Raw genomic sequence first — 22,363 nt, 5'->3', positions numbered from 1 at the left:
CTGTCAAATAAATAAATAAAATCTTAAAAAAAAAAAAAAAGTTGGGGAGCCTTGCTCCTTATGAAGGAAATGCAAATAGAAACAACACTGTGATGTCATTTTTTACTCAGTGGATTGGAAAAAAATTTAACTTGATAATATCCAACATCAGCAAGTGTGGGGGGGAAGTAAATGCCATGAGACAGTCCTGGTAGAAATGTAAATTGATATCTTTCGGGCAGTATCTGTCTACATGAATGGATCTTTGACCCAACAAGGATTCTACGTTGAAGAAATATTTGTGCCTGCAGAGATGTTAGAAAAAATTCCTCTTTATACAATTTAAAGATCCATCAGTAGAAATGTGGTTGGATAAATTATGTTATATCAGTATTATGTGCACCTATTAAAAAGGAAAACACGTTCAGTCAAAACAAGTATATCGAATAACACATGTATTGTGACTCCATTAAAAAAAGCAAATGAACACCAAAATGTATATGGTTACATGTCCCTGTATTTATGGCAATGTATAGAGAAAGGACTAGAAATTTACAGACCAAATTGCTGACTTTGGATCGTCTTTTGGGAGGGGAGTTGGAATATTGGAGAAGAGGGTTGTTTTTATAAGTATCTGACTTCTTTAATTCAAAACCTTTTCAGCTGTCATAGCTTTTGGCTAAATAATCAATAAAATTACCTCCTTGTTTCTCTAGGATGTTTTCCTGGATTTATCTCAGAGCTCCATTAGCAGATGCTACAGACAAGTGGGATCTGAAAGGATGCAGCATTCGGAATGGTCTCCCCATTGTGGACAGGTTAGCTTTGGGAATTGTTGGGGCGTGGTTTATTGATTCATATATTCGTCATTCTTTCATTCTGTAAATAGCATGCTGATGAAGCTAGACTCACAGAGAGTTAACATTTATTTAGCAGAGCTAGCCCCACTTTCAAATTCTGGATTAAAATCTTGGCTGTGCTGGTTCACCGATCACTCTGGCGGAGGGGGAAAAATATCCTGCAGTCACTTGTGTCATAATCATGGCCTCAATTGAGTAATTAATTGTCCAGTCCTATGTAGTAATCAAAGTCTGAATTTGTGTCAGGTTAAATCACCTTTCTTCCCCTGGCTGAGTCGTGCTTCTGCTTGGCCCTTCAGAGTGGAAGAGGGATTGCTGTCCATTTCTTACCAGCCTCTCATTTCTCCTCCTCTCCCCCCTGACTATGCAGGGGACCCAGCGGCGGGGAAGACGGGGGACTTGACAGGTTCTCACTTGACCGTTGCTGTCATAAGCTGACTCTGCCATCTCTGGACCTTATAAGTTCTTCTGTGGGTTCCTCAGAGGCTCCCCTGCAGGGCCTCTTCAAGTTCAACTCCTTTGAAGTGGGCAGTGTCCCTTCTTTGGCTGGTCACTCTGCAGCCTCACCGATGGCTCGGCTTCCGCATTCTTCCACTTTCATCTGATCTCTGGCAGGGCTCCATTTTTAAGGACATTGGGACAGCATTCTTCTGTAGATTTCACACATTTGGGGGGCTCTCACGGCACTGGCTTGCAGTTATTACTACTTGGAAAACCACCCATCAGGCTCTCCAGATGCTCCCTTTGGAGCCCCGCTCACTAGAACTGGGATAAGGAGCAGGTACTTCTCTCTCTCTCCCCCCTAGTGGCAGGAGGGCTGAGCAGTGGGAGCCACAGTCAGAAGTGGACCGCAGGAAATCCTCTTCTCCAGAGCCCCACTTTAGGCACTTTCAAGGGATGGATCCGAAAGCCCAGTGAATCAGAACCTCACGGAGACTTTGTCTCTGCCCTTTCAAGCCCGCATTATGGGTGAACACATCCACAGTTGAGAAATCAGTTCTTAACATTTTCTTTAAGCGTTTACATCTTGGTTAGCACCTTCTGCTGGATTTCCTTTCTGATTCATCTTGGTGCCTCAGTAGAAAATTTCAAATTAACATCCTATTTCCATTTGTTTGCTTGTCTATTGTAGCAAACAATTATTGAGTACCTTTGGTATGCCAGCTACAGCTACAGTGATGAATCATTTGAGAGCTTTAATTCCTATGAACAAGAGAGGAAAACAAAAAAGAATAGTTTTCTCTTCAGTCTGTGTTTAGGAACCCAAGTTCAGAAATGCCATTTGTTCTCCTTACCCTCACTGGTGCTTTGTCTTGTTTTCTTGGAGCAGAAGCTCTTGTACCACAAAATGTATTTGGGTTAGCCTTGATCAAATCATTTACTTCTTGGGCGCCTGGGTGGCTCAGTTGGTTAAGCGACTGCTTTCGGCTCAGGTCATGATCCTGGAGTCCCTGGATCGAGTCCCACATCGGGCTCCCTGCTCTGCAGGGAGCCTGCTTCTCCCTCTGACCCTCCCCCCTCTCATGTGCTCTCTCTCTCTCTCTCATTCTCTCTGTCTCAAATAAATAAGTAAAATCTTTAAAAAAACAAAACAAAACAAAAACATTTACTTCTGGACAAAGAAAGAAATGAAGAACTAGCATCTTCTTTGTAACACACATTGAGCTTTGGAATCATGAATAAAATTGATAGTAACTGAGTTTTGGAGTAAGATATACATGGATTTCAATCCTGGTTTCACTATAGTGCAAGGGTCTTAATCTTTCTAAGTTTTATCAGTAGTGTGGTGTGATGGTTAATTTTATGTATCAGTCTGACTAGGCCATAGCAGGCCTAGACATTTGGTCAGATATTACTCTGAGTGTGTCTGTGAGGATATTTCTGCATGAGATTAATATTTGAATTGATAAACTGAGTAAAGCAGATTGCCCTTCTTTCCACATGTTAATAATAATGGCAACAGAACCACTACCCAGTCTGCATCGGTCACCGTGCCAGACACTGAGAGTGATGAACACTGATAAGCCCCCTTCCCTTGTGAGTTTGTGAGTTTACATTCAGGTGGTAGGGTGAGGGGGACAGAGAAAAACAAAGAAAAACAAAACACAACCAACAACCAGAGAGTAAATAACTGAATAGAAAACTTACAAACTGCAGATGTGGCAGGAAGGAAATAAAAAGGTGATGAGAGAGAATAATGGGGTGTGGAGGGGACTTTAATAGGTAGTAAGGAAGGATACAAAGGGGAGGTGACATTTAACCTGAAACTGTGAGGATGGGAAGCAGCCATCCACTCACAGGATGAGGAGGAACATTCCAGACAGAAGAACAGAGTCCCGGAGGCAGAAAGGCATTGGCCCATTCAGGGAACTGAGAGAAAACGGGTGAGTGTGGGACAGAGTAGGGGAGGGAGAGAGTGCTACTAGGTAAGGTAATAGAGAAATGGGGAGGAGTCAAGCCTTGCAGGGCCATGGAAACCATAGTACAGAGTTTGGATTTTATCCTAGGTGTTATGAAACCAAAACATATCTTAGGATGGAGAGTAACATGAGCCAAATTCCATTTTAAGAAGATCTAGCTTTCTTGCTGTGACAGAGAGAATGGGTTAGAGGGGGACCAGAGTAAAGGCAGGTAGAAAGTTTGCATTGGTGTTGCTTGAACAAGCAAGATTTGATGGTGGTCCCAGTTATGGTGATGGTGAGGGAAATGTGGAGGAAGTAGCAAATTTATATTATAACTCAGAGATAGAATTAATAGGATTTGCTAATGGATTAGATGTGAGCTGAGGAAGCTGGGACAAGGGAAGGATCGTCTTGATTTCCAGGTTTAGCAAATGAGTGGATGATAATGCCATTGTCTCAGGGGAGCAATTCTGAAGACATGGTAGGAGGGCAGAATTAGGGAGGGAAGAGGAGTTTTGTGTTGGGTGTATCAAGTGTGATATTTCTGTAGAGATGTAAATAAGGCTACTAAATATGTTGGCATGTGCCAGTGGTTCTCAAACTTCAGGGAGCGTCAGAAACACCTGCAGGGCTTGATAAAAGATTGCTGGGCCCACCTCCAGAGTTTCTGGTTGAGAAGGTTTGGGTGGGGCCTGTGAATTTGCATTTCTAACAAGTTCCCAGGTGATGCTGTTCCTGCTGGTCCAGGGTTTCTACTTGAAGAATCACTGGTCTAGACAGAGGATAATTCTAGGAGTCTGGAAGTCATCAGCCTGAAGATAACATTTAAATCCATGGGACTAGATGAGATTGCCTAATGAGGTTGTGGGGAGAAAGGAGAGAAGAAGGTCCCGGATTAAGTTTTGAGAGGGATTAGAGAAGAAAAACCCAATAAAGGCAGGATCAGAGAAGAAGGAAAATGAAGAAAGCGTGGAGTTTCAGAAGCCAGAGGGGTTGAAGATTTCGGGTCCAGATTGCCTGAACATGACAGATACTGTTGAGAAGCAGAATAAGAAGGGGGCAGTGAAGTGCCCATCATTTTACCAATATTAGAACTTCTGTGAAGGGCAAGTACTTTACAAACAGTATCTCTCTGAATCCTTCACAAATCCCATGAAAGGAGTACAGTTAGCTGAATTTTATAGTTAAGGGAAGTGAGGCTCAGAGATGATACAGTTTGTTAGGGCACCAAAGGGTCTAAAGCCCACGTTTCTTCTGCTAGCATCCTAGGGAAGGCGATGCTCACTGCATCCTCTACTTGTGGCTAAAATCTACAAGGCAAGCCAACCTTTGGCAAAACCTTGAAGGAGACATGCTGCTCACTCCTCCCCAAGGCATTCACTACCCCCTGGCTGCTTCCAGACAGTTGCAACAGCATGCTCACCCGCCGTCCTGGTTGACTCCCTGTGCCTTCCATACTCAAGACCCACCTGGACTTCAGTCCTTGGCAATAGCATAAACCTGTCTTATTACCAAATGATAATGGATCAAAGTGGGTGCTAGTTGGTGGTGTGCAGTAAAGACTTCACAATCACCTTTCTCAAAGCGAGGGGAGGCCCTGATTTGCAGCATTTGGTGATTTCAAGGCACCACGGGCTGATTTCAGGCTCCAGTGTGATGGGAATGTGGAGTTGGGAAGAGATGCACATAGTTGGCTCTCTCAGGCCCCTGTGAGCTGGATCCAGCACACTGCTGGAATGATTTAACATGTTGATTTTCATGTCACATATTTCCATTCTACACACAGGCTTCTGGAGACAATGTCTTAACCACAAGTTGTGGGAACTCCAGGCCATCTGCCCAGCCACGGGGGGAGATGTGCAGAATAGGGAGGCCAGTGTGCAGCCTCTAAGCCATAACTCGGAGGCAGTCACCTGCTTCCTCAATGTCCGATCTCACCCAGGAGCAGAGGGAATGTCGGTTTAAAAACTGGCATCCATATCCCTCTTTGGTTTCCAGTGTTCAAAAATGTTCTTTTATGAGGATTACAGGCTTGTTCTTCTTTGGTGTCAGCAGGCGTTTATGATGGCTGTAGCAGGAATGAGAATTTGGGTCTGGAATAAGCCTCGCTGTTTCTTGCCAGGCTGCAAAGGTTTATGGTGGAGACCAGACACATGTCTTGCTCACGCCCATATGCTACTCTGTATCCGGAATCAGAGAGGAGGCCACATCCTCACACAGGCAGGAATGGCAGCCGAGGGCTCAGTCCTGAGACACAAGGGAATTTTAACTTCCTCATGTAACTTCCATTTGCTCTTAGCCTTTTATTCCTAAAAGCACAGGTCTCAGAAGTGGTCTCTGGGGAGTTACGTGATGTGAGATTATGGTGGATAGTGTTGTAATGTTACCTCACACCACTTAAGGGGAGGGAATCTAGTCGGTGGGGAACGGGGACAAGTGGGAGGAAGCAGGGGCCTTAATGGGAAGAGGACAGGAGCATCGAGAGCTGGAACTTGGCACTACTGATGTGGGAGGGGGAGAACGGGGCTGTGAGGTGGGCTGAAAGAGGTGTTTCTTTGCAATCCGATTTTATGACTGTGTGTTTTGCAAGTGGATACAGTTAGCTCAGGAACAACCTCTTCTAGGCTCAGGGTCGTTTCTCCATATTGGCGAATAGAGATGTCTGAGAGAGTTACACTTCACTGCCTTTTAGCGAGCTGATCACATAGTCAGGTTTTACCCCGAAAGGAAGCTGGAAGGACTGTGGTATTGGCCAAAAGTCTTCTAGAAAGCACTTAAGCATAGGCTATGGTTGATTTTTACACCAGCTACCCAAATTCTTATTTCTGGGACCAACTGTCTTGTTGTGTATAAATTACTCATAGGATGATACTTGAGAGTCACATACTCTCATCCAGTGCTCTAGGTGCAAATTTGCTCACACATGCATGCATGCAAATGTGTCAAAATAACACTAATATTTATAATAATACTTTGCAATTCTACACTGCCTTTCATCTGTAGATCTCAGGGTACTTTGCAAGCATTCATTAATTCTCCCAACACTCCTCTGAGGGAGGTAAATATTATTATCCTCCTCTGTACAGATGAAGTAATTGAGGCAGATAAGTGATTTGCCTCAGGCCAGTTAGGGAGTGTGGGTGGAGGGCTGAGATTAAGAGCTCAGAGTTCCTAGAGATGTCCACTAGGAAAGAAGCCCAGCAGCAGTCAAAACACAGAGGGCACCGTGGGCTGTTGGAGGGGGTCACTTTGTCCTGTGAAATCCATCGCCATGGTAGTGAAAGCTGCTTATTAAACATTGACTGTGGTATTGAGTGCTTTACATATGTTATTTCCTGTCCTCATATTAAAACTAGAATTATCCCCATGGCACAGATGAGGAACTGAAATTTACAGTGGTGAAGTATCTTGTTCAAGATCACATAGCTAATAAGTGCCTGGGCTGGAATTCAAACCTTGATCTGTTTGCCTCCCAAGCCCAGGTTCTGTACCCCCAGCGCATACCTCATGTTCATTTGAAAATTTCAGGGATGCACCTTTCTAACTTTTCAAGTCTGTTCCTTTAGTCTTCAAGCCTTTATTTCTCCTGTCTACCACCAATTTCTTTGCATTTGACTAAGTTTTGAGACTAATGCTTATAGCGTGTCTGATCTGGACAGACGAGTTCTAAGCCCAGGAAAGGAAAGCCTCTGAGGTAAGAGGTTTACATAAGTCAGAAGAGAAAACATTATTTATAATTACTTTTTGCTTTATTTTGTGTTATTTCTGGTGAATGTATCAGTTTGGCATCTCTTGACAGAATAAGAAAATAGCCACAAAGAGAGAGGGGGATGGGGAGGGAGAGAGAGGGAGTGGAGGTGGGGGGTTGATATGAATTCTCTTGGGACAGCTGGATCTCCAACTGCACTGTCAGGAGAAGAGTCAATGAAAGAGCCAAAGAGCCAAAGGACTTAGACATGTAAGATGAACTAAGTTTTACTCTGGTCTTGGGTCTGCTCAGTTAGTCTGCTCTAAGGAACTCAGCTGATTCCCAGACTTTCATAACTCAGCTTGCAGTCAGAATGGTCTGTCTTAGGTGCTGGGGCAGCCACGCAGTCTGTGGAGTTACCAAGGGCTTGATGGAAAGACCTGGGAGCACGCAGAACTGCCGATGTGGTAAGGCGCTAGGAAATTGTGCACCTTCAGAGACATACCCCCACGGTGCCTGCTAGTCAGTGAGCTTGACCTGAGCCGCTACCGGCCTTTGGGCAGGATTCAAAAGGACCAGCCTGGGGCCACCATTGCCTGGCTGGGGGTGAGGGATGGGATAGGGGTGGAGTGGGGGGTTGTTGGGGGAGAGGAAGCTCCCAAGATTCAACCAACTAGACAGAATCTGCACCCTTTGGAATTAGACTCTGAGAAGTCAGCTTTGTAGTATGATACACTTTGTAAGCAAGATAAGGAAAATCAGGTTTGAGTCACAACTCATTTGAAACTGTATTTTTCTTGGAGAAGTGAGTATATAAAAGTCAGTGATTATACAGGAATCTGAACCCAGCTGACCTGTCTGTTTTGTTTGAATTCTTTTATAATTAGTTTAGGAGTGATCCCAGGGTCCCTTCCCAGCCACCCTCTCCCCTTACACAATCTATACCCAGTTTCTACCATGCTGTTGCATATGCTTAAAAGCAGGACTCTAAAGAAATTACTAACTATAAATTCTGTTGGATCCAGAATCCACTTGCCTGTCACATGTGTGCCTGTTTGTACACACACCCGGGATATATACACAGGGCTAGAAGCACGGGGCAAAGAGAGAATGTGTGCTATGTGTGTGGAATAGGATGGTCAGACGTCCCAGTTTGCTGGGGAACGAGAAGTTTCCTGGGCTGTGAGACTTTCAGGGCTAGAGCCAAGAGAGCCCAGGGTAAACTGGGGCAAGTTGGTCACCCTGGTTCATGAGGATGTTAAACTGAAGGTGAGCCAACCCACATTTTTAAGGCGTCATATTTTTGAAATGCACTAAACTGTAACAGACACTTCCCAAAATATAAACGTAAGCCCACCTTCCACTGCCCCGTGGTGTCAATTAGCACCTACACAATTTACAAGTAGCTATAAATATTAGAAAGCCTTTAACAGAGTCCAACATTCATTTTTGCCTATCTTGAAGTCACAGAATAAGGATTCTCCTGGTGGGGGATCCCCCCCACCCCTGTAGGAGCGAGTGAAATAGAAAAAAATACCTGCGGTGTATTCTGTACTGCCATATAAACACTTTTGAAAAGTGTTAAGTGGAGGGCAGGGCTGGTAATGGGACTGTAATGGTAATGGGCTGAACGGCAGAGCCTACACCTGCTTTGAATGAATGCAGGGAGCTCTGGGAAGCTGAGGGTCCAGCGGGGAGCAGCCAGATGGGGCGATGTGCTTCCCTACCCGTGCTTAACCACATAATCATTAAAGAGCAGAAACCTCTCCTTGTAATCCTCTCCTATAGGACAGCGGGGAGTGTTAGCATATTTGAACTGCTTCACATTCCTTCTTGCCTACTTTTGAGAACATGCTACATTTTAAAACTTGTTGGTTTCTTTCATGTTTTATTTGACCCTATGTAATTGCATTCCTGAAGGAATAACAGGCTCCCCTAGTGATTTACACCCTGTATTAAATGTCAGTTTTGAAGAGACACAGTTAACCGTTTGGTTTAACCTCTTGCCTTCCCTCTCTCTATTAGCGCAACTCTGCAGTTGAGCTCCAGCTCTTAGAACTCTGAGGGAAGGGCACGAGGATAAAAAAAAAGGAGTTAAAGCAGCAGCAACGTTGAAGGGAGCTTCCTAGCTCTAACTACTCTCCCTGCGTAGCCAGGCACCGGCCCAGAATATAAAAACACCCCTTTTCTTACGGGGATTCCTACTGTTCCCTTCTGCCCCAGCGCAGTTGTGAGGATGGTGAATCAGAACCACATCCTGGACGAGCTGGCCTTCTGTTTCATATTGCCACCCACGGCTCCAGCCCGGGGGACACCAACGAGTGGCATAGACTGTGGTCCCCCCTCAACCCTGTAGTCCCCTGGGAGCCGTGTGTTTGAGGAAACTTTGGAAGAAGAACTCTGTCTTAGTAATTATCTAATTTCATTTTACTTTATTTTATTTACGTACTTAGCTGCTATGATGTTATTGTTGGTTAAAATGTTTCATTTGCCCTTGTAGAGTCACTTAAAGTGTATTTAACAACAGCTTAATCACCTGTTGTGAACTAATCATTGGGATAATCTTTAAATACAGCTGGATGTGATGGCATATTCCCTTATGTTTCTGTGCATGTGTGCGCTTAAAATCTAGAAGTAAATATATCCTGTGTTATAACTTTATACGTAACTAAAGTATTGTTATTACTTTCAGAAGTCCAAATAAACAATATGGGGCAAAAGAGATTTTATGTTAAAAAGAGTTATCTATGCAGAGCACAAACTAAATTCGTCCTCTGCTCTGCTCTTCCCACTCCCTCAGCTTTTCTGCAGCGACCACATTCTATTGGGCTTGATTGAAATGACTACAACCAGGGGCGACAGGGTGGCTCAGGCGGCCGGGCATCTGACTTCATCTCAGGTCATGATCTCGGGGTCCTGGGATAGAGCCCCGCTTCAGGCTCCTGCTCAGTGGGAAGTCTGCTTCTCCCTCTGCCCCTCCCCCTGCTCGCACTCTCTCTCTCTCAAATAAATAAAATCTTAAAAAAAAAAAAAAAAAAAGAATTGACTACAACGATACTAGGAAGAGAAGGGAGTAGGAAGCAATGACCATAGGGACAATCAGGCTCAATTCTCTGGGATATGAAGATGTAGCCTACTGTCATCATATCAGCACCTGAGACTTTAGTCCCTAACTCCCACTCTGAAGCCACTTACAAGCCATTAGCTAGGCCATTTGACCTGGAACTCTTTGTCTATGGGGAAAAATTCAGGCTGCCTTACGGGTTGAGAGTTTGTTTGACTCTTTGTGCCTGTATTTATCTCAGTCTTATCCCCCAAGTTCTTTATGGTGGTTTATAAAACAGATAAAATAAAATAATGAAGAAATCAGGATGAAGGGGAAAAGAGGTAGGACAAACAAGATAATCCGAGTAATGGGTATTCATGAAAGACATTAGTCAACTATAGAGTAAAAGCACAATCACCCATCACCACCGCTACTGGAACTAAGAGTTATAGCAAAAATGGAATATTTAAAGGACACAAGTGCTAAGTGACATTACTGTCAGAAACCATTGAGAATGGCCAAGTGTATCTTGTGTCTCATTAAAAGTGATGCATATTTTCTAGTTACTCAGTCCTGCCCAGATGGGCCTTATCTCCCAAAAATGATGAAAGAAAAAACCGAAAGTTCAAATTCCATTCCAAAATATATCTCTCCAATAGGCACCCCTTTTTAAAAAAAGATTTTTATTTATTTATTTGAGAGAGAGAGAGAGCACGTGCACAAGCAAGGGGGAGGGGCAAAGGGAGAGGGAGAAGCAGACTTCCCCCTGAGCAGGGAGCCTGACTTGGGGCTGGATCCCAGGACCCTGAGATCATCACCTGAGCCAAAACCAAGAGTCGGACGTTTAACCAACTGAGCCACGCAGGCGTCCCTCCAATAGACAGCCTTTACACTTGATTATCATCGATAGTTTCCCTTAGCATTACTGTTATTAATACAATTGTTGTTCTTATCATTATTCTTTTTAAAAAAAAAAGATTTTATTTTTTAATTGATCTCTATACCCAACATGGGACTGGAACCTACAAACCTGAGATCAAGAGTCACCTGAGCCAGCCAGGCGCCCCTGTTTTTATCATTATTCTTATTGTCATAATTCTGATGACTATCTTGTTACATTTATAATACTAAGAAGTCTCTGGGCCAAATATAGGATGATAACCATATTTTATGAAGCTGTAGAAAGAGCCTAGAACAATGATTTCAGTGTCTTTTTATTTGAATTACATCAGCATAGAAAAAGACCACAATGGAGTCTTCCTTGTTATTGTGCACATTAACAAAGAATTCTTGCCAGAACAAGACACATCGTGTTTGATGACACTCAAATTTTCATCAGCAAAAAAAATCCAGTCATGGCCATTTTATAAATGTGTGCTCTAAGAAACAATCGCTGGAAACTTAAGGGAACCTGTATCCATCACCAGTAATCCCCAGACTTTTCTTTGAAGCCCTCTGACCTCAAAAACAACATCCTAAATTAGCATCATGCACAACCAACCACCAGGTTTCGTGGGAAATTACCCAAGTGGCTGAGATTGCACACTGTGGAGGTGTTGAATCTGGGCTCAAATCTCATCTCCTCCACTTACCTGCGGTAGCCTCCGTTGTCTTATAGTAAAAATGGGGCTAGAGGAGTAACTAAAGCTCATAAAGTTGATGTAGGGATTAAGTGAGATAATATATATTAAGAGATTAACATGGTTTGTGTGTGTGTGTGCATGTGTGTGTATAGAATGAGCACTAAAAAAATATCAGTTATTGATTATGTTTATAAACACTATCTTTTTAAAAAGATTTTTATTTATTTGTTTATTTGAGAGAGAGCACAAGCGGGGGGAGGGGCAGCGGGAGAGGAAGCTGAGCAGGGAGCCTGACGTGGGATGATCCCAGGACCCTGAGATCATGACCTGAGCTGAAGGCAGAAGCTTAACTGCCTGAGCCACCCAGGCGCCCCTAAACACTATCTTTCTATTTGTGTTGGAAGTTTTTGTACTTGTTTGGAGAAGGCTTTGTACCTCACTTAATGATTTATTTCATGATATTGTAGGGCTACTAATCAATGCCAGTGTTTCAGTCCCTCTGACCCCTGGCCTGGGTAAGGTGGACACTCAGTTACTTCCATTCGGAAACTCCAGGTTGTCAGATATTGGATTTTCTTAGAGTGGTTTTCATAGGCCAGGGTTAGCAGTTTGCAAAACTGATAAAAGAGATAATTTTATCTTATTTTTGTTTTAATTTGCATTTCTCTCATCACTGGTGTGGTTGAGCATCACTTGACGTGTTTATTTGGGAAGAAAAGGTCCTCTTCCATGAATGATCTGTTTCCATCCTTTGCCCACTCTTTTATTGGATAGTTTGTCCTTTTCATTATAGTCTTTATTTATATTGTCTGCTAGAATTCTTTATTTTTATTGTTTGCAAGAATTTTCATTATGTTTATACTAATCCTTATTATATAATCATATACATAAAATATATCTTATTTTATATAAGGATATATCTTATAAAAGTAATTACATTAATTGCAGAAAATGCAGATAGACAAAAGAATATTTTTTGCATATCTTCATATCAAGAAACATCTTGATGACTATCCTTTTTAGTCCTTTGTCTATGCAAATACAGATTTGTGCATGTGTGTATATATATATATTTTTAATGTATATTCCCCATGTTGTTTTATAATCTGTCTTTCCCCCTTATCTCTGTATCTTGCATGTGTTTCTATTTCATTAAATACTTCTCCACAATATAACTTTAGTTTCTAGGAAGAATTCCATTATATATCTATATCATTATTTAATAATTTCCTGTTATCGGACAACTTTTTGCAATTATTTTAAAAAACTAACTTGACACAACTATAATTACCTAGCTGATGTTTTTCTTTCCTACTAGACTGGTGACTCTTAAGCCTTTCTGACTATAACTCATAGTAAGTACATGGTATTCTGATTCAACACTCATCTGTGCATATATGCTTGTGCAAACACATGTAAGTGAAAAAAATGTCATGAAACAGAACTCACTTTCTGGTAATTTGTATTCTTTTCTTTTCTGTATCATTTTAAAGAAATTCTGGTCACAATCCACTAAATTTGTTTCATGACTTACAGATGAGATTTTACTCTCCATTGGAAAAGGGAAGAGGGGCTGTGCTTGGCACACAGTAGGCATTAATATGTTTGTGTTGAATGAACAGCCTCATAGCTAAATCTTTGTGTACATTCATGCTGACTGCTCAGGCAGTGTATTAGGGTTCTCCAGGGAAACAGAACCAATAAGAGATATATATACAGTTGACCACTTGAACAACATGAGGTTTAGGGCCACTGACCCCCATATAGTCAAAAATCTGTACATAACTTGTAACTCCCCCAGAACTTAACTACTAATAGCCTACTGTTGACTGAAAGCCTTACCGGTAACATAACAGTCAATTAACACGTATTTTGTATGCTTTATGTACTATATACTGTATTCTTACAATAAAGTAAGCTAGATAAAAGAAAATATTATTAAGAAAATGATAAAGGAGAAAAAAAATGTTTACAGTACTGTACCATATTTATAGAAAAAAATTCACGTGTGAGTGGACCCCGTGCAGTTCAAGCCCATGTTGTTCAAGGGTCAACTGTATGTCTCCTATTGGTTATATAAATATCTCTTATTGGTTTTATATATATACAGTATATCCAAGGAGATTTATTGTGAGGAATTGGCTCACACAACTATGGAGGCCGGGAAGTCCCACAATCTACCATCTGTAAGCTGGACACCCAGGAAAGCCTGTGGTGTAATTCAGTCAGCGTCCAAAGACCTGAGAGCCTGGTGAGCCAGTGGCAGAAGTCTCAGTGCAAAAGTAGGAAAAGATGGGATGTCTCAGCTTGATCAGTGAGGCTGAAGAAAAAGCAGGGGAGGAGGGGAGAATTCCTCCTGCCTCGGACTTCTGCTCTTTTCTTCTGAGGGGCCTGCCCTCAGCAAACTTACATGCCCATCTACCACATTGGGGAGGGCAATCTAAATTTCTGTACCTACCAATTCAAATGCTAATCTTATCCTGAAACACCCTCGTGGACACACCCAGAAGTGATGTTTAATCTGGGCACCCTGTGGTCCATCAAGCTGACACATGAAATTAACCATCATAGGTAGTACACTGTGTAGTTAAGTCCAGGGACTCTAGTCAGACAGCATGAGTTTCAATGCTGGCACCACCACATACTAGCTGGTGGCTGTGGACAAGTTACTTAACCTCTCTGTGTCTCATTTTCCTCACCTGTAAAATAATAGTCGTAGCTCAAAAGATTGTTCTGAAGATTAAATGAGTTAATTTTTTTAAGCGCTGAAACAGTACCTGACATACAGTAAGCAATATGTTTTTATTCAGTAAATAAATGGGAAATTCCTGGAAGCTAAGTGGTTGGATCAAAGGGTATGTAAAAAACATAAGACTTTTTTTTTAGACGTATTTATTTATTTGAGAGAGAGAGAGCATACACTCATGGGCAGGGGGAGGGGCAGAAGGAGAGGGAGAGAATCTCAAGCAGACTCCCTGCTGAGTGTGGAGCCCTACACGAGGCTTGATCTCACCACCCTGGGTTCAGACCTGAGCCGAAACCAAGAGTCGGATGCTCAACTGACTGAGCCACACAGGTCCCCCAAAACATAAGACTTTTAAATTATATTGGCATACCTATTGATATAAATATATGACAGAGCTATCCTTGTCTCTTCCGCCCTTTCCAAAGTCTGAACCAACCTTTATTCCCAGCAGCCATCAGAGACTTGTAGAAGTAGGGTCCTCAGGTGTTGTTCGCTGCGCAGCACTTACCTGAGGGTGCGTTGGGCTGGTCAAGAGTTAGCAGGGTGGTGACTCTTTCAAGGAGTGGGAGAAAGGAAGCAGCAGACAGATGCTCAAGGACAGAGACCCTCCAGAGGATGCCCACCCACACTTGGCAGAACTCTCTGGAAGAAGCAGTGTGGGCAAAACCCTGGCAGGGGGCGGGGGGCAGGAGGATCTAGCAGATGCTTGCGTGGTGAGTAGAAGGTAAGACTCCCAGGCCAACATCCCTCCCTTGGGCACAGAATTCCCATCACTACCCTTGCCACTCTGCGACTTCCTTCTACTCTAGAACCCTGTCTCAAATCTGCAAGTAAACACCTCAGTCCTATTTAGTCTGTGGCAGGTATATTTTCCCAACAGCTGAGTAGTTTTGTGAAAACTGGGTGTCCACCTAAGCTGCACACATGCATGCACACACGTATGCACACACGTATGGGTTTTTTGGGGTTTTTTTAAAGATTATTTATTTATTTATTTATTTGACAGAGAGAGACACAGCAAGAGCAGGAACACAAGCAGGGGGAGTGCGAGAGGGAGAAACAGGCTTCCCGCCAAGCAGGGAGCCCAATGTGGGGCTCGATCCCAGGACCCTGGGATCATGATCTGAGCCGAAGGCAGATGCTTAACCAACTGAGCCACCCAGGCACCCTGAGAGCTTTCTGTTTTAGCATTTGGGGAAGTACATAGACAACTCTAACCCCATCTTGTCTACAAAGTCTCCCCTAACAACTGCAGCCTAGGTAGATTGCTCTTTCCTCTGAGGTCCCACACCAGTTGTAGGCACTCTCTCAGTATTTAGTACTTAATTATATGCTCTCTGGTTCTAGAAATGTCTCATTTCTAGGTTGTTTAAAATCAACCACCATGTCTTATATTTCTTTTGGATCCCTCACTGCCTTGGCTCAGAGTAGGTTGTTAGTAAATAGTCAATGATTGATTGATCCAAGTGTGAGCTGCATGGAATTTGCCCTGAAATGAAATTACATTAATAAAGATAAATTTTCCAATTTTCACAAACTAAATTAAACCTGGATCAAATATTGAAATATTAAAAATTAAGCTACTAGAATAAAATATGATTAAATTTGTTTATAATCATGGAATGAATGAAATGAGCCTGGACTTTCTAAATAGGACACAAGCCCAGAAGCCATGAAAGGAAGAAAAGATGGATACACTTGATAACATTAAAAAAATTTAAGCTCCTCTATGACAAAGACCTTTTTAATTTCTGAGGCACATGATGAAAATTACTCCACCCAACTCCCAAATTGTAAGAGCGTGGAAAATGGGCAGATTTTCCCCTTCTGACCTTTGTTCTTCACTCATCCACAAAAGATTATTTCACCTCCGATAAGATCTTAATCTTGCTACCTCTTCAAATTCTATCTTCATGAGTATGTCTTACTCCTTTCTTCCCTTCTATTGTCCTTTACACTCTGATTCTTGAAAATGCAAGAAGTGAGGGGCTTTGTGGTGGTGCTGTAGGAAAAGAATAGCTTTCTTTGAACTTACAGCAGTTGGCAGAACTATTAAACAAGTGACTCTTGATGAGCACACCAGGCACTTACGATGTGTTAGAGTAGCAAACAGTACATGGTTGTCAGAGGTTAATGCTGGCTAAAACAAGGGTGGCTAATGTTTCCCGAGTGACATGCTCTACCCTAAAGTCAGTATATTAGGTGGTCCATTAGGCGATCCAGTGTACTATATAACACTACAATCTTGGAAAACTTGGAACATCAGAAATTTTGTGCAACACCTCATTTTAGAGTGAAGAACTGAAGGAGAAAATCATGCACCAATTTTTATTTGTGTGCTTGCTTTCTAGTTCTGATTTTATTCCGAACAACAGAATCAAGCCAGGAATGTATTTTTTTTCTCCTTAGTGCTAAGTGAAAATGAGTCTTGCTAAGGTTGCCAAGCAATTGAAAAAGGACTACTGTTCAGAGAGAAGATGCTCAAGACAGAGGAGGAGGCAGAGGTGAATAGATGAGCTGTGTTGGATGGTAGTTTTGAGGATATCATGAGGATGATGTGTAAATAAGGAAATCACTGAAATTGATCTAAGTTCATTTTAGCTTCTTTGGGAACACATTAAAAAGTATCATTGTTTATCAAGCGGAAAAGAAAAGTTGATAGCGAAAGAGAAGCTTATCTTTTGTAGAGTGTAAACTATTACAAAGAATAAAGAGGAATTAAAACTATCTGGTTAGAGTACCTTTAGAAATGCCAAAGTCCTGATATTCCGATTATTTCAGAGAGCACTGAAAAGACACAAACATGCAAAAAGGGATGCCTTTTTGTTCCTTTAGGGTTCCTTTAACATATTCTGGAAATGATGTTTTCTCAAACATTTTTATTCAGGAAATTTGGAAGAGAGGGTTTTTTTTTTTTTCATTGTAAACATTGCTTGTTTTGTTTCCATTCACCTATATGCCAGATGAAAGGCAATATGTATATATAACATTTTGTCCAAGGACATGGAAGATTTAAGGATAATAGAATTCCAATTTGCTAAAGGAACAGACCCAAGCATGACAAGTCATATGATGAGTCTCAGGTAGAATGCAGGAATAACCCTCCTAAATCCAAGGCAGTTTCTTCACTGCCAGAGTGAGCTTCTGGGCCACAGGTCAACCAGCTCATTAATGGTTGTTTCCAAAGGGTTCCATTCAATCTGGTTAATGTAAATACTCCATTATTTTTACTATCTGGAAAGTAAACATATTAATATTGGAAAAATATGATCCAACATCTCTATTTGGCATTATATCAGTTGGAGAAAAAGTGGGATTCCTTTGCAGATGAGGTAAATATCTTGAAGATACGGATTTTACTGAATCATTAAAAGAGACAAATGCATGAAAGGAAAAAATGAAATACAAGCCCATGGGAAGTGTATTTGCAGAGGAATGGATAAAGTTAGTGGTGTTATTTGCTTATAAAAATGTTACTGAAAGGAGTCAAATCACTGTTTTGATTGACTCAAGAGGGTATCATAGTTGGAGGAAGATTTCAGAACCTGGCAGAAGAATAAGGGAGGAGTAGTTGGTGGAATCTTCAGGACTCATGGCCATTAAACACTTTGTGACTGAGTTTTTAAGTATAAATGGGAAACTATTTTTAAAATACAAGCAGTTGTTGCTTGAAACATTCTCTCTCTCTCTCTCTCTCTCCTGAAGATAGTTTTGATGTTAGTGTGAAAATTTGCTCATGGACAGATTTGTCTTGGTGTTTATAGCCACAATTTAAGCAATCATTGCACCTGGAAGAACTCTACCTTATAGCATAAAAAGAGATAACGTATTCTGGGTATGCTGGGCATTTAGACTAGCCAACTGGCTCTTACCATCCAAGCTTCCTTTGCCATTGTAGAGGTTGCGGTGCTGTCATATTAAAGTATAGGACTGGGGAGGTGACAAATTTAAGAGCTAGACCTGGATATGACCTGGATGTGGGGCTGCTTTAACAAAAACTTTAAGAGGACAAGAGTTTCTGTTGCCCTGCTCAAGAAGCTCAAGTCAAACCTGATACTTCTGCTAGTTGGCCTACATACCAAGATATATGGTTACATCAAAATACTTGTTGACAACATTCACTACTTACTCTAGGGCAGGTGTTCCTCACCAGGGACCTAGAGACTCTTAAAGGATTCAGTGAATTCTCTGAAATTATATGCAAAATTTGATGTGCAGATGAGCATATGTGTTTTTCTAGGGTGTTGTTTATCAAGTTCTCAAAGGGGCTATGGTCCCCAAAAAAAGAACTGCTTCCCTAGAAGGGAAAATTTCTCCAGGATTTTCCCAATGAGCAAAATTCAATAATTTCTGGCTATGTTTTCTCAGAAGAATTAAATTGAACAAGTTAAAACTTCACTGTATTTTCCTTTTTGTACAGAACAGTATTTTTGTGTATCCAGATTTAATCTTCCTATGTTTAAAAAAAAAGTATGTGTTCATTGGTTACAAATGAAATACATATTTAAACATTCTATTCAAATGAAATTATATTCCATACTGCAATATTCTATTTAAATTCTAGCCATTTTAACCAAAATAGTTCAAGGACCATCTCAGCAAGAAACAAAACTATAGTTTTCTCCGAACCCATTCTTAGGAAATACAAAATGATCAAGCTCTTTATCACTGAAAAGTAATTAGAACTCTTAGTCACTTAAAAAGTCTTTAAAAAAGGCATAAATAATAAGTCAATATAAGAGATAAAATGAAAAAATAAAAATGCTCAATTAAACCCAGAGAAGGCAGAGAAGGACATAGAAACTAAGAACTACTACCCTAGAGAGAAAACAGCTAGCAGGATGGTAGAATTCAATGTGATGATACCAACAATCACTTTAAATGTGAATGATCTAAACATACCAGTTAAAAGACAGAGATTTGTTTTATTTTTTTATAAGATGTTATTTATTTATTTGAGAGAGAGAGATAGCAAGCAAGAAAGAGAGCACGAGCAAGGGGGAGAGGGAGAAACAGGCTCCCCACTGAGCAGGGAGGCTGATGCGGGGCTCCATCCCAGGACCCTGAGATCATGACCTGAGCCGAAGGCAGGCACTTAACCAACTGAGCTGCCCAGGTGCCCCAAAAGACAAAGATTTAGACAAGTAAAATAGCAAGACCCAATTACATGCCCCTTACAATAACAAACCCACTTTAAATGTGAAGACTAAGTGTAAAAAAATGGAGAAAGATATAACATGAAAATGTTATCTAAAGGAAAGCTGGAGTAACTATACTAATTTCAGACAAGGTAGACTGCAAAATTACAAAGATTATCAGGGATAAAGAGGGACATTTCATAGTAATAAAGAAGTCATAATCCTAAATGTGTATGCATCGAATAGTAGAGCTTTGAAATGCATGAGGCAAAAACCAATAGAAATAAATAAATAAATACACAAATATGCATTTATAACTGCAGACTTAACACCCCTCTCTAAGTAACTGATATAACAGAAAATGAATAAGGATTTAAAGATTTATTTATTTATTTTAGAGAGAGAGAGTTGGGGGAAGAGCAAAGGGAGAGGGAGAGAATCTCAAGCAGACTACCGATGCAGGGCTCAGTCTCACAACCCTGAGATCATGACCTGAGCTGAAATCAAGAGTCGGACGCTTAACTGACTGAGCACCCAGGCGCCCCAAAATGAATAAGGATTTAGATGACCTAAACAGCACTAACCAGCAGCTGGACCTTATTGACTTTTATAGACCACGGCATCGAACAACAGTGGAACATGTATTCTCTAGTGCACATGGAACATTCCACCATACCCTGAGCCATAAAGCAAACCTTAATAAAGTTAAAAGACTAGAAATCACACAGAATATGTTCTCAGAGCACAATGGAATTCAACTAGCAATCTACAATAGAAAGATGTTTGGAAATTAAACAATACACTTCTGAGTGACCCATGGGTCGGGGAGGAAGTCTCAAGGGAAACTGAAAGCATGTCTGCGTGAAGCTGGGCCGGGTGTGGTGTAAGGGAAGTGGGCATGGCCGGCTGGTGAGCTGGAAGCAGGGACCAAGCCCTCGGGCCACCAGAGAAGGCATGCCATGGGATGTGGCGACGAAGTTCAAGCAAGGGTGGTGGCGTGGGTGTGGGTTGGGCACCGGGGCGGCAGAACTGTGTATGGAGAACGTTTGGGGCCCCTGTGGTATTGTTCCCAGCAGTACTGCCCGGCCTTTCTTCCTCTAACTGTTCTGCTTTCATAAATGCCGTGATTTCCTCGGGCATTTCCAGAGGCGGCCAGCGTCAAAGGACGAAGCACAGGTGCAGGAGAGCACTCCGTTCTGAGCTCTTTGCTCCTGAGCTCTTCCCTCCAACCCTCAAAGTATCTCATACTCTGCTTTCCCCATTATAATCCAATCCTAAAAATTAGAAGTAGGGTTTCTTTCCTACAAGGCAGGCACTATACTAAGCATTTTGAAAACGTTAACTTCATTCAGGCCCTCGCAAAAAACTTGTCGGGGAGATAGTCTCTGTTTCACAGAGCTGTCAACTGAGGTGCAGAGAGACTCAGCAGGCACACAGCCGGCCAGGACTTGACTCCTGTCTCGTGTGATTCCTGAGGCTCTCAGTGCCCGGGATGTGCCGCGTCCGCTGTGGGTGCTCGCCTCCGGGCTGTTAACGTGGCACTTCTGGGGGTCTAAGAACACGAAGGTCTGAGGGCATCTGAATGAGAAGCTCTCGCCTTCCTTGGGCAGAAATTTAGAGCATTCAGAACGCCCGAGGAGTGTTTGGCAGGAGTTGGGCAGCAGTCATATTTAGGCAGAATCATCTGGACACGCATTTATAGTATCTTCACTAATGCAGGTCTACATGTAGGTGTAAAAATTCACAGCCTTGCTCTCTTCAGTGGGCCTTCTCATGTGACTCGAACGCAGTGGGCCCTGGGACAGGACGCCGGCAGCAAGGAGGAGAAACTCCCTTTAGACATGCATTCTTCAGGTTGGGACTTCTGTGACTTCCCATAAAATATTGGGAGTAAAGGCAAAAATGAATCATTTAAAAATCTATACTCATTCTTCTCACCACACGATAGAAATATTGAAGGAAAATAAGAAGGATACTAAACTGCATAGAAGAATATTTATGTAGGCCGAAAAAGTAAAGGGTAGCTTGTTGGTGGCGTAAAATATAAATGTGTGTACATCTCAGCATGCTTTCCACCTCTGGAGTTAGACAGCTTTCCACCTCTGGAGTTAGACAGCCCGGGACCAAAACCTGCTTCTGCTGCCTACTGGCTGTGTGGCCTTCGGGTTCTGTTGCTTTATCTCTCTTTGCCTTAATTTCCTTGCCTCAGAAATAGGGATAATAACAGTGTTTATTATTACACAGGATTATTGTGAGGACTAAATGAACATATATATATACATACATGTATATATAAATAGTAATCAGTGTTCAGTACATGTCTAGTTATGGCTACATGTCCAGCACTATCACAGAATTAAAAACATTTATTGGGATAGTTCAAGACCCAAAGAAAGGAGGCTCAAAACATTTAGCTTCCTTCCAGACCCTGATCAATTGCACTTTCATGAACTTCCTAAGATGACAATTTTTCCTCTTTCCAAGCTTTGGGTAAACTACTAGTTTAGCATTCATTACATTTTGAGGAGCGGATAGTTCCTTGTGTGGCTGTCTCATGGGCTGTCCATGGCTGGAACTCTGAGGGCAGGAATAGGGTCTTGCTCATCTGTCGCCGGGACCCTCCCCACCCTAGCTGCAAACACAAATAAAAAGCGCCTAGGATCGTACCTAGGACTTAGCTGGTCCTCAGTAAATGTTTGTTAAATTGAACCGAACTGACCTGAAATGCAAAGACTGGCCCACTCAGGAGAAAAGAGACAGCTAGAAGAAAAGTGGGGGTTTGCTGCCATTGGTCACACAGGAGAGCAGAAGCAGGACTGTCCCTCTCCTTCCGTGCATCTGAATGAAAGATGTCCAACACTGCAAGCACGTTTGAGCACAAGTGAGCCTATTGAGGCCAGGTGGGGACAAATAATCCTTTA

The 22,363-nt window shown here is 42.0% G+C and overlaps 2 long non-coding RNA genes across 15 annotated transcripts in view; one reads left to right on the top strand and one right to left on the bottom strand.

Moving 5' to 3' along the window:
- Window positions 1-22,363, bottom strand: part of LOC129046542 (uncharacterized) — a 90,757-nt gene that overhangs the window by 45,793 nt on the left and 22,601 nt on the right. For 12 of the 14 annotated variants that reach the window (XR_010405181.1, XR_010405180.1, XR_010405184.1 and 9 more), the window contains one exon: window positions 680-2,042. The exons of 1 other annotated variant lie outside the window; for it this stretch is intronic. This is a non-coding gene — a long non-coding RNA (uncharacterized LOC129046542). Of the gene's footprint in view, window positions 1-11; window positions 2,043-22,363 lie in introns of those variants that run through there. One more of the 14 variants, XR_010405177.1, reaches the window with a different exon arrangement.
- Window positions 1-22,363, top strand: part of LOC123861606 (uncharacterized) — a 149,374-nt gene that overhangs the window by 120,793 nt on the left and 6,218 nt on the right. The window contains exon 3 of the long non-coding RNA XR_006795069.2: window positions 696-797. This is a non-coding gene — a long non-coding RNA (uncharacterized LOC123861606). The remainder of the gene's footprint in view (window positions 1-695; window positions 798-22,363) is intronic.

This window comes from Mirounga angustirostris, unplaced genomic scaffold (genome assembly GCF_029215605.1).
Source record: "Mirounga angustirostris isolate CCGP_5_RB_7025 unplaced genomic scaffold, mMirAng1.0.hap1 SCAF_9, whole genome shotgun sequence".
In the NCBI taxonomy this organism is placed as follows: domain Eukaryota; kingdom Metazoa; phylum Chordata; class Mammalia; order Carnivora; family Phocidae; genus Mirounga; species Mirounga angustirostris.
Note: the sequence above shows the minus strand (reverse complement) of the source record. Positions and strands in the feature narration are given on the sequence as shown.